The sequence below is a fragment of the Arvicanthis niloticus genome, chromosome 5 (assembly GCF_011762505.2).
Source record: "Arvicanthis niloticus isolate mArvNil1 chromosome 5, mArvNil1.pat.X, whole genome shotgun sequence".
Lineage (NCBI taxonomy): Eukaryota > Metazoa > Chordata > Mammalia > Rodentia > Muridae > Arvicanthis > Arvicanthis niloticus.
This window is the reverse complement of record NC_047662.1, coordinates 99,996,689-100,006,971: the sequence shown is the minus strand read 5'-3', so window position 1 is coordinate 100,006,971 and position 10,283 is coordinate 99,996,689. Positions and strand designations below refer to the sequence as shown.

Below are 10,283 nucleotides of genomic sequence, written 5' to 3'. Positions count from 1 at the left end.
TGAGCCACCACGTGGTTGCTGGGAATTGAACTCAGGACCTCTGGAAGAGCAGTCAGTGCTCTTAACCACTGAGCCATCTCTGCAGCCCTTGCTTGTCTTTTTATAAGATGGGTTTTAATATGTAGCCCAGACTGGCCTTTAAATCATGATCACTCTGCCTCTGTCACCTGAGTGTTCAGGGACAGGTATGATTTACTTTATAGGTTAAATTACATTTTTAAAAAGTTGTGGGAAACTGGGTGTTGCTTTCAACTCAGGAGGCAGAGGCAGGTCAGGTTCACTTTCTAGGAACTCAAGGCCAATCAGGTCTGCATATCAAGTTCCAGGCCAGCAAAGGCTATATAGCAGATCCTGCTTGTTTGTTTTTAATGTGGGAGGGGCGTGGATACCACAGCAGGAATGTAGAAGTCAGGAGAAAATTGAATGGAGCCAGCTCTGTCCCTTTACCTTTACCTGGGTTCTAGGGACTGAATACAGGAGACAGGTCTTCCTGAGGCAAACACCTTTTTGCCAGACCATCTCACAGGCCTGAATCACAGCTTTGGAAGGACTTTTGTTCATGATTTTGTTTCTGGACTTAGGAGTCTAGGCTGGTTCCATTTTGACTAGAACTCAGATACTGAATTTTGAGGAAACCTGCAAATGACAGTGAGTATGTAATTGTGGCATCCCGTGGGAGAGACAGAGTCTCAGTAGTCCAGGCTGGCTTTAAATTCTGTCTTTGTGAGGATGACATTGAATCCTGATCCTCCTGTCTCCAAAGACTTTTAAAGTTTTATTAGGGACTATTCAAATTTACAGGGTCTAAGACAATGTTAAACACATGCGTAGTGGTTTGAATATGCTTGGCCCATGGGAAGTGGCACTATTAGGAGGTGTGGCCTGTGTCACTGTGGGGGTGGGCTTGAGATCTCAGTCCCTGAGGTCTGCCTAGTGTGCCTAGTGTGGAAGAGACCCTCTTCCTGCCTGCCTGGAGAAGACAGTCCCCTCCTGGCTGCCTTTGGATCAATGTAGAACTCCTGGATGGCTCTTCCAGCGCCATGTCTGCCTGGATGCTGCCATGCTTCCCACCATGATGATAATGGACTGAACCTCTGAAACTGTAAGGCAGCCTCAATTAACTGTTTTCCTTTATAAGAGTTGCCTTGGTCATGGTATCTCTTCACAGCAATAACACCCAAACTAAGACAATATATATTAGCAGGGCAGTGGTGGTGCACGCCTTTAATCCCAGCACTTGGGAGGCAGAGGCAGGCGGATTTCTGAGATCGAGGCCAGCCTGGTCTACAGAGTGAGTTCCAGGACAGCCAGGGCTATACAGAGAAACTCTGTCTTGAAAAAAAAAAAAAAGTCAATATGTATTGATATAGGTGTATAATTTAATATATGTAATTATATATTATACATATTCTCTCTCTACATATATACATATATGTTTATATATACCTCTTTCTTTCTTTCTTTCTTTCTTTCTTTCTTTCTTTTCATGGCTGAGAGCTTCACAGTAGCAAACACTCTGTCACTGAGCCATACCCACCTCTCAATCCTGCATTCACCTCCCCTTCACCTCCTCCTAACTGAGAACCAAACACAGGGCCTTGTGTTTGCTAGGCAACACTCCACTACTGAGCTAAATCCCCAACCCCATGTATGTATCTTCTAAAAACATTTCCTTTGAAAGTTAAGTACTATACGATCATGAGCCTATCCTGAATGGAAAGGTTGGGGGGATGGCGCAGGCACAGTGGAGAAAGTATTTGCTATGCAAGTGTAAGTACCTTAGCTTAAATCCCAAGAACCCATGTCAATCCAGGTGCAGTATTAAATATCTGTAATCCCAGCATTCCTACAGAGAGATGGGAGGCAAAAACTGGAGAGTCCTTGGATGCTCTTGAGCCAGGTAGCTTGGTGTAGGCAGTGGTGGATAGCAAATTCTTTGAGAGTTTGGAGAGATGACTCAGTAGTTAAGGACACTGGCTGTTCTTCCAGGAGACCTAGGTTCTATGCCTAGCACCCACATGGTGGCTCACTACTATCTGTAATTCCAATTCCTGGAATCGTGACAACTTCTCCTGGCCTCCTCTGGTACCAGGCATGAACAATGTACACAGACATACATACAATCAAAACACACACACACACACACACACACACACACACACACACACCAAACAAGGTCAAAAGCAAGAACCTACTCTTAATTTGTCCTGTGACTTGCTCGTGTGTGTGTGTGTGTGTGTGTGTGTGTGTGTGTGTGTGTGTGTGTGTGTAAATTCAAATCTGGAGCCAGTGCACTTGAAGCAATGGCCTCACTTATGAGAGGTCCGTGTTCTTTCCCAGAGCTCAGGTTTGGCCTTCTTTTTGCATGACAAGGATGCTTCGTGGATGGTACTGCGGTGTACAAGCCCATTAGGAGTTACATAATGACGGCCCTCTTTCCATTTTTAAGGTAGTCACCTTTCTAAGCAATGGAATCGGTGGTTAGAGTATGCTGCCACCAAGTGGTAACAGTTCAGTATAGCCACGAAAGAACTGGCTTTGAGATCCTAGGAAGCAAGATTTTCCTACAGTTGATTATAAATTGCCACCATCCCCTAGACAGGTTGAGGTACTGGATGTGGAACCTGGGCCTTGCATAAATTAGAAAAGGGATCTACCCCTGTGCTACATCCCTAAGCCAGCCAGCCCGTATCACTACTTAGATGGGCAGATAGAGGGGTCTCACTATGTAGCAGTGGTTGGCCTAGAACTTGCCAGGCAAAACAGTCTGGCTGCGAACTAGTGGCAATCCTCCTGCCTCAGCCTTCAAAGTGCTTGGATTGGATTATAGGTATGTGCTACTATACTACACAAAGTCTTTAATATGACATTTACAAGCATTTTTTTAAAAATAGGGTCTTGTATATCCTAGACTGGACTTTAACTTACTCTGAAACCTAAAGATGACTTTGAACTTCTTATCCTCCTGTTTACAAATCCAGAGTGCTGGGATTATAGGCTAGGATCCATCAGACCCAGTTTTATGTAGTCTTTGGGCTAGAAGCTGGGATTCATGAATGCTAGGCAAGAACTCTACCAGCTTAGCTGCTCGGGAGTCAAACAAGCTACCTTTTAGAATAAACCAATACAATGACTCTGGCACATTATAATAGCTAGAAGATGTTGATCCCAAGATTCTCATATTTTATGGCATCCAGTGTTATTAAAGCCAGGTATGTCAGCACATGTGGGTAATCCTCTCAATTAAGGGTCTGAAACAGGAGGTTGCTGCAAGTTTGAGGCTAGTCTGGGCTAAATAGTAAGGCCAGACAGAGCTCCACAGCAAGATTCTGATTATTTAAAAAAAAAAAAAAAAAGACAAAACCAGGGCTGGAGAGATGGCTTAGTGGTTAAGAGCACTGGCTCTTAACTGGTTCCAGCACCCACATAGCAACTCACAACTATCTGCAACTTCAGTTTCAAGGAATCTGACACTCTCATACAGACATACATGAAGTCAAGTTACTAATGCAATAAAATAAAAATAAGTAAATCTTAAACAAACAAAATAAAACCCCCACCATATGAAACTATCATCCAGGAATATTAAACTACTGTGTCCACATGGCAGCTCACCTCATAACCACCTTACTTTTATGTCAGGGGATCCAACACCCTCTTCTGGCCTTCACAGATGGAAGGCATGAACACGGTGCACAGACATACATGCAGAACAGTTATACACAATAAAATAAAACAAAACAAAACTCTTACAGCACGTCTGGAATGTGCCAGGCATGCTTCTCAGCGTGTCCCAAGCACTCACTTTGCCCTCCCAGCAACCCTCTGGGAGAGGCTGGAGCTGGTCCAGGTACTACTCTTACCATGCCAGAGTTCCTGGCATGTGTGTCCTGGCATGTGTGTGGAGGTCAGGCAGCGACTTTTAGAGTCAGTTCTTACCTTCTACCTTTGTTTTGAGGCTGGATCTTTCTTGTTTCTGTCTCTGTTACTTACTCTGGGTTAGTGGACCATGAGCTTCAAGGCAATTCTCCCATCTCACTCTCTCATGGGACTGTAGGGATGTTGGGATTGCAGACTCGTGCCATGCCATCTGGATTTGTATGTGAGTCTAGGGGATCAAACTCAGGTGGTGAGGCTTTCCTGGCAGGTACTCCTAACCACAGAGCCATCTCCCTGACCCCAGGCTTTCTTTCCTTATGTTAGCTGTTCTAATCCTTTGATTGTATTCACCATAATTTAATTGAAACTGTTTCCTTAGCATTTTGGATGTAGATCAGGGGTTCAAGGCCAGCCTTGGTTACTTAGCAAGTGTTTGCTAGCCTGACCGTTCCAGTGAAGCCATATCAAACCAAACCCACAATCTCTTTAATGGTGGATATATGAATTGTTTCAATACAAAAGACAATGGTACACTGAATTTGTCATTTTTTTTTTTGTTGTTGTTTTTCGAGACAGGGTTTCTCTGTGTATCCCTGGCTGTCCTGAAACTCACTCTGTAGACCAGTCTGGTCTTGATCTCAGAAATCTGCCTGCCTCTGCCTCCCAAGTGCTAGGACTAAAGGTGTGTGCCACCACTGCCCGGCTGAATTAGTCATTTTTTATATGAAGAAAAGTATCTACATAATAAACAATTAGAACTGAATCACTGCACCAAAGCCCCATGCCTTTCAAATTTGGTAGATAATATCCAACTGGTCATGGGTCACATTGTCAGTTGCCATATTCCTATTAACAGTGCATACATTGTCCCCATGCACCAGTGTTCCCAATGCATCCTCATTAGCACAGAAAATTAGTGAACTGGTATTTGATAATTCATTAATAAAACATGACTCTTTAACACAGTTTCAGTTTGCGTTTCTCCTAGAGGTGCAGCTGAACACTGATTTTACATGAAAGGAGACATTCCTCTGCTCTATAGTGCTAACTGTTTAAATGATTAATCACTTTTTCTTGATCTCACTCTGTAACCCACACAGCTTACGACCCTCTCCTCTCAGCCTACTGAGTGCTGGGACACGCACCACCACTTCGGGTCCATTAATTAATCTTATTTCCAGGGCTAAAGATTGAACTCTTGTTACATAGTCTGGGTTGTCTGAACCTCACCTCCATCCATGGCCTTCCTGCCTTGGCCTCCTGAGTGCTGGGATTATAGTCAGGTACCACCACACTCAGCTTTGCTCGGAGTATTATCTTATTTTATTCACTTATTTGTCACAAACACACAGACACACAGAATAATACAATGAAAATTTAACACATAAATAACATACAATTGTAACAATGAAATATTCCTTAAAAGTGATTAACAAGGGCTGGAGAGATGGCTCAGCGGTTAAGAACTCTGACTGTTCCTCCAAAGGTTCTGAGTTCAATTCCCAGCAACCATGTGGTGGTTCACAACCCTCTGTAATGGGATCTGATGCCCTCTTCTGGTGTGTCTGTAGACAGCTACAGTGTACTCATATATACAAAATAAATCTTTAAAAAATGATAAACAGCCGGGCAGTGGTGGCGCACGCCTTTAATCCCAGCACTTGGGAGGCAGAGGCAGGCAGATTTCTGAGTTCGAGGCCAGCCTGGTCTACAGAGTGAGTTCCAGGACAGCCAGCAAGGCTTACACAGAGAAACCCTGTCTCGAAAAACCAAAAAAAAAAAAAAAAAAAAAAAAAAAAAAAACACAAAAGTTGAGTACATTTAAAAAAGTGATTAACAAATATTGATTGGGATGAGTTGGAGGCTACCCAGATAACAAATATTTCTTTCTTTCTTTCTTTCTTTTTTTTTTTTTCAAGACAGGGTTTCTCTGTATAGCCCTAGCTGTTCTGGAACTCACTCTGTAGACCAGGCTAGCCTCGAACTCAGAAATCCTCTGCCTCCCAAGTGCTGGGATTAAATGCGTGTGCCACCACTGCCTGGCCTTTTTGTTGTTTTCTGTGTAATCCACTTCATGGAACTCACTCCATAGACCAGACTGGTCTGCAACTCAAAGATCCTCCTGCCTCTGCCTCCAGAATGCTGGGATTAAAGTCATGTGCCACTACCACCCAATTTGTAAATATTTCTAATTTGCTTATTAATTATTAAGGGGGGGTGTGTGTTTGTGTGTGTGTGCATACACAAGTGTGTGTCAATTTATGGGAATGATTTCTGTCTTTCTATCATGTGGATTCTAGGGTTTATTTTGTTTTATCTTATGTGCATTGGTGTTTTGCCTGCTTGTATGTCTTTATGTGAGGGTGTCAGATCTTGGAGTTACAGACAGTTGTGAGCTATCATGTGGTCGCTGGGAGTTGAACCTGGGTCCTCTAGAAGAGCAGTCAGTACTCTTAACCACTGAGCCATCTCTCCAGTCCCCAAGTGGATTCTGGGTGTGTTGTATTCAGATCATTGGTAGCAAGCACCTTTACCTGCTGGGACATCTCAATGGCCCTAAACTCAGCTTTTTTTTTTTTTTTTTTAACATAGATTTTTTTTTTTTAAACGTAGATTAAGGTAGAGAGCGTCTGACGGAGACACCCAGTGCCTACATACACATCTGCATACACACCTGTACCCATAAAAGCACAGGTACATCTGTGTATACATCTTATCTCTTTTTTTCCCCAGCAGGACTTTGACCTGAGTTTTAACTTTGTGTGGCTTTCTGCTTGTAATTAGGTTGGATATAAACTTCAGCATGCAGCTTATAGTCTAAGGCTGGCCACTCTGGGTGACCGCAGAGGGCAGAGGATCTTGCTATGTACAGCACCTTCCGTGTGTGGACTGCAGCTCTTCTCTCCTGCTGTACGGACTCAGTCACACATGGTACAGGGATTCATGGTTCCCACTCTGACATTAGAGACCATACCACCTACCTATGCCAACCCACCCTTGCCTTAGTAGGCCAGGCACATTCTTGACTGAGTGATTTCTCTGGCTTTCTCTGAAGTGCATATCTGCTCATTTTTGTCTCCTGGCCAGCATCTCCCAGAGAGAAGACTAGTACCCAGACCTTTTACGTTGGGTCCTCAATGTGTCAGCCATTTCTGTCTTATATGTCTTTTGTATCCCATGCCCTTGTTCTGCTGAAAAGGTCTTCCTTTCTTACCACCCCCTCTCTGTGTCCACCCAACTTGCTTTTCCCCACCAGCTTCTCTCCCTCCTTTCCCTCCCTCCCTCCCTCCTTCCCTCCCCCTCCCCCTTCTTCCCTTTCTCCCTCTCCCTCTCCCTCTCCCTCTCCCTCTCCCTCTCCCTCTCCCTCTCCCTCTCCCTCTCCCTCTCCCTCTCCCTCTCCCTCTCCCTCTCCCTCTCCCTCTCCCTCTCCCTCTCCCTCTCCCTCTCCCTCTCCCTCTCCCTCTCCCTCTCCCTCTCCCTCTCCCTCTCCCTCTCCCTCTCCCTCTCCCTCTCCCTCTCCCTCTCCCTCTCCCTCTAGGCATTTTGTTTTCAAGATCCAGTTCTAGGATGTCTCAGTTCTAGTCAGAATTAATTGTTCCTGTTTGAGCTCTACCCTGCATGGCTGGCCGCATACACTCCAAACAGTACTTCTAGCTGGTTCTTTATTAGCACTGCTTGCTTGTTTATGAGTTTCACATGTCGTCATCTCTGAGCTCCCTTGAGCAGAAGCCACATCTCTTTTCTTCGTCCCTCTGGCAATGCCTTGAAAAGAGCCTGGCAAAGGGTAGACACTGGTGACAGCTGGTGCTGTGAGGACACAGATTATCTATCCTGTGTGACAGGGCAGGCACTTGTGTAAAGGGACGATGCATGTACGTATGTATTAGTTGTTTGGAAACCTGTAGTAGGTTTTATCACTGCCACTGCTGGTGATGGTATTGGCAGAGCTGTTCCATGTGAAATGGCCTGACCTACTCAGTAGAGACGCTCTTGAAACAGGGAGCACCGAGTAGGAATTCAGCTTCCTTATTGCCTGAACAAAGACATAAGCTCACAGACGATCAGGTTTTGGGGCACAGAAGCTCATAGCTCCTGCCTTCTTGAACTGGGCTGTTTTCTCTGCTATATAATTATTGTTTCTTTCTTTTGTTTTTGTTTGTTTTTGAGACAGGGTTTCTCTATGTAGAGTCGGCTGTCCTGGAATTCACTCTGTAGGCTGGCCTAACTCACAAAGATACACCTACCTCTGCCTCCCAAGTGCTGGGATTAAAGCTGTGTGCCACCACCACCTGGATTTTTTCTAGTGTAGTGATATTCAAACTATTTTGAGTATGTTCACTTCACTCAAAATCATCTTGGAAATTTTAAATAGACATTGAATTGTTCATGATAACCTTGGTTAGCTGCAAAGGATGTACTTTATATATGGTAACTATTTTTGGTTGTTTTCTTTGTTTGTTTGTTTTTGTTTGGCTTTTTTTGTTGTTGTTTTTTCGAGACAGGGTTTCTCTGTGTATCCCTGGCTGTCCTGGAACTCACTCTGTAGACCAGGCTGGCCTCGAACTCAGAAATCTGCCTGCCTCTGCCTTCCAAGTGCTGGGATTAAAGGCGTGCGCCACCACTGCCCGGCTTTCAGTCACTATTTTAAGGAGCACTTCACCATCTCAGATCCTGAGAGTTTAACATCCTCCTACTCATCTAGTATCTCCTCAGAAGTTTGAGCCTGTCTTGCCCCACCATCGCCCCGCCCCACCATGGCTCCGCCCAGTTCTTCCGGTCTCGCCCCGCCTCCCTGGGACTGGGTCTCGGGCTCACGTGGGCCCCGCCTCTTCCGGCCCGCGAGGTTTGATTCCCTTGGCGGGCGGAAGCTGCTGGAAGTTGAATCCTGCAGAGATTCCTACTGACTGTTCCGGCTTTTGTAGGCTCTGCAGCCGGCTGCTTCACCTTCTGTCCTGTTCGGTCCTGCCGGGCCTGCTCCCCTTCAGGTCAGTTCTCCCGACCTCGGGCCGCACTCTGGGCTTTGTGGGGCGTGGCCGGGAGACGGAGCTTCCCTGGGGTTCCACCCATCAATACTGTTCTCTGTGAGAACTTGTAGGATTTTCGACCCTGGCCTTCACAGACGGTGGTGGTTGCTTTTTTTCCGCCCCCCCCCTTTTGTTTCTTGTTCTGAGACGCATCTTGCGTCTTGACTCACTGATCTCGAACTCACTTTGTAGCCAAAGTGGTCCTTGAATTCTGGATCAGGACTGCCTTAGTTTCCTGAGAGCTGGGGATACAGGCGTGAGCGCTCCTCACCCCCCATTCCCGGCTCTCCTGGTTATGATTAAAGTTTGACAGCGTTTGACGCCCCGGAGGCTGCCGTAGATGGGAATTTCCAGTTCTGCTTTAGTACTCCAGTTAAAAAATGAGTGATTACCCTCTTTTTAGACTCCATATCCTTCCTCGCCTTGGAGTCGAGTAAGTCGCCTGAGACGTGCATATTGTAAGGGTGCCTGGAGGCTATAGTAGTAAATGGAGCAGCAAGGTGGCTCCTGCCAAGAAGGATGTGGAGAGAAACAGGGAAACATCTTAGAGTAGACATCCCAAGGCAAGAGGCTCACACTAGGGTGAGAATAGTGAGTATTCTAGTCTCACCTTAGGTAGATTTCTGTGGTTAGTGGAGTAGGAGGAAGCGAGGGTTTCGGGGGAGTCTGAAATGTGGCTTAAAGGTCTATAGTCTCCACTTTTGTTCATGTTTCGGCTTCTGTTTCTTATGAGGTGTGAGAGAATCAGAAGCTGTTAAACACCTTCGTAGAAACAGTGGCTCTGTCCTGTTTGCTTATCTGTTATGAGCCAACTAGATGGACAGATTAGTCCCTAACTGCTTTTTGGGATGAATGCCTCTATTGCTGCTCGTAGACGCCTCCGAAAGGGAGCAGAAGGGTGCCACTCAGCTGTATTCTAAGGCCAAGTTGTAAGCCATTCTGCACTCTAATTTGAAATGACCAGATCAGTGTCTCAGTTAGCACAAGAGGCAAGTTAATGTATTTTGTAGTAAGTAATAACAGCTCAAATAACACCATACTGGTAGCAGAATGCCCTCAGTTTGCCTTTTATGAAGACTCACTGTATAGTCCAAGCTGGCCTCAAACTCAGAGATGCACCTGCCTCTCTGCTTCCTGAGTGCTGGTATAATAAAGGCGTGCACCACAGTATCTAATAGTTTAATCGCAAATCTCCCAATATCTAGCCGATTGCTTATTTCTTCAGAAGTTTCTCTATTGCATTTATTCACCAACCAGAGGGGTACACTCAGTATTCCAGTTTCTAGAAGGTAAACAGGGTGTGTAAGATTATTTAGATCCAGATTTAGGCCCACAACATGGTCTAAGCACTAGTCTGTCTGTCTTTTTGGGGGATTGGGG

At 45.3% G+C, this 10,283-nt stretch overlaps 1 protein-coding gene across 2 annotated transcripts in view; it reads left to right on the top strand.

Moving 5' to 3' along the window:
• The window catches only part of Melk (maternal embryonic leucine zipper kinase), a 75,070-nt gene that overhangs the window by 6,093 nt on the left and 58,694 nt on the right, over positions 1-10,283 (top strand). Inside the window, exon 1 of one of the 2 annotated variants that reach the window (XM_034502420.2) lies at positions 8,720-8,864. The exons of the other annotated variant lie outside the window; for it this stretch is intronic. The gene's annotated coding sequence lies outside the window, so the exon portion shown is untranslated. Of the gene's footprint in view, positions 1-8,719; positions 8,865-10,283 lie in introns of those variants that run through there. 2 annotated transcript variants of the gene reach the window in all.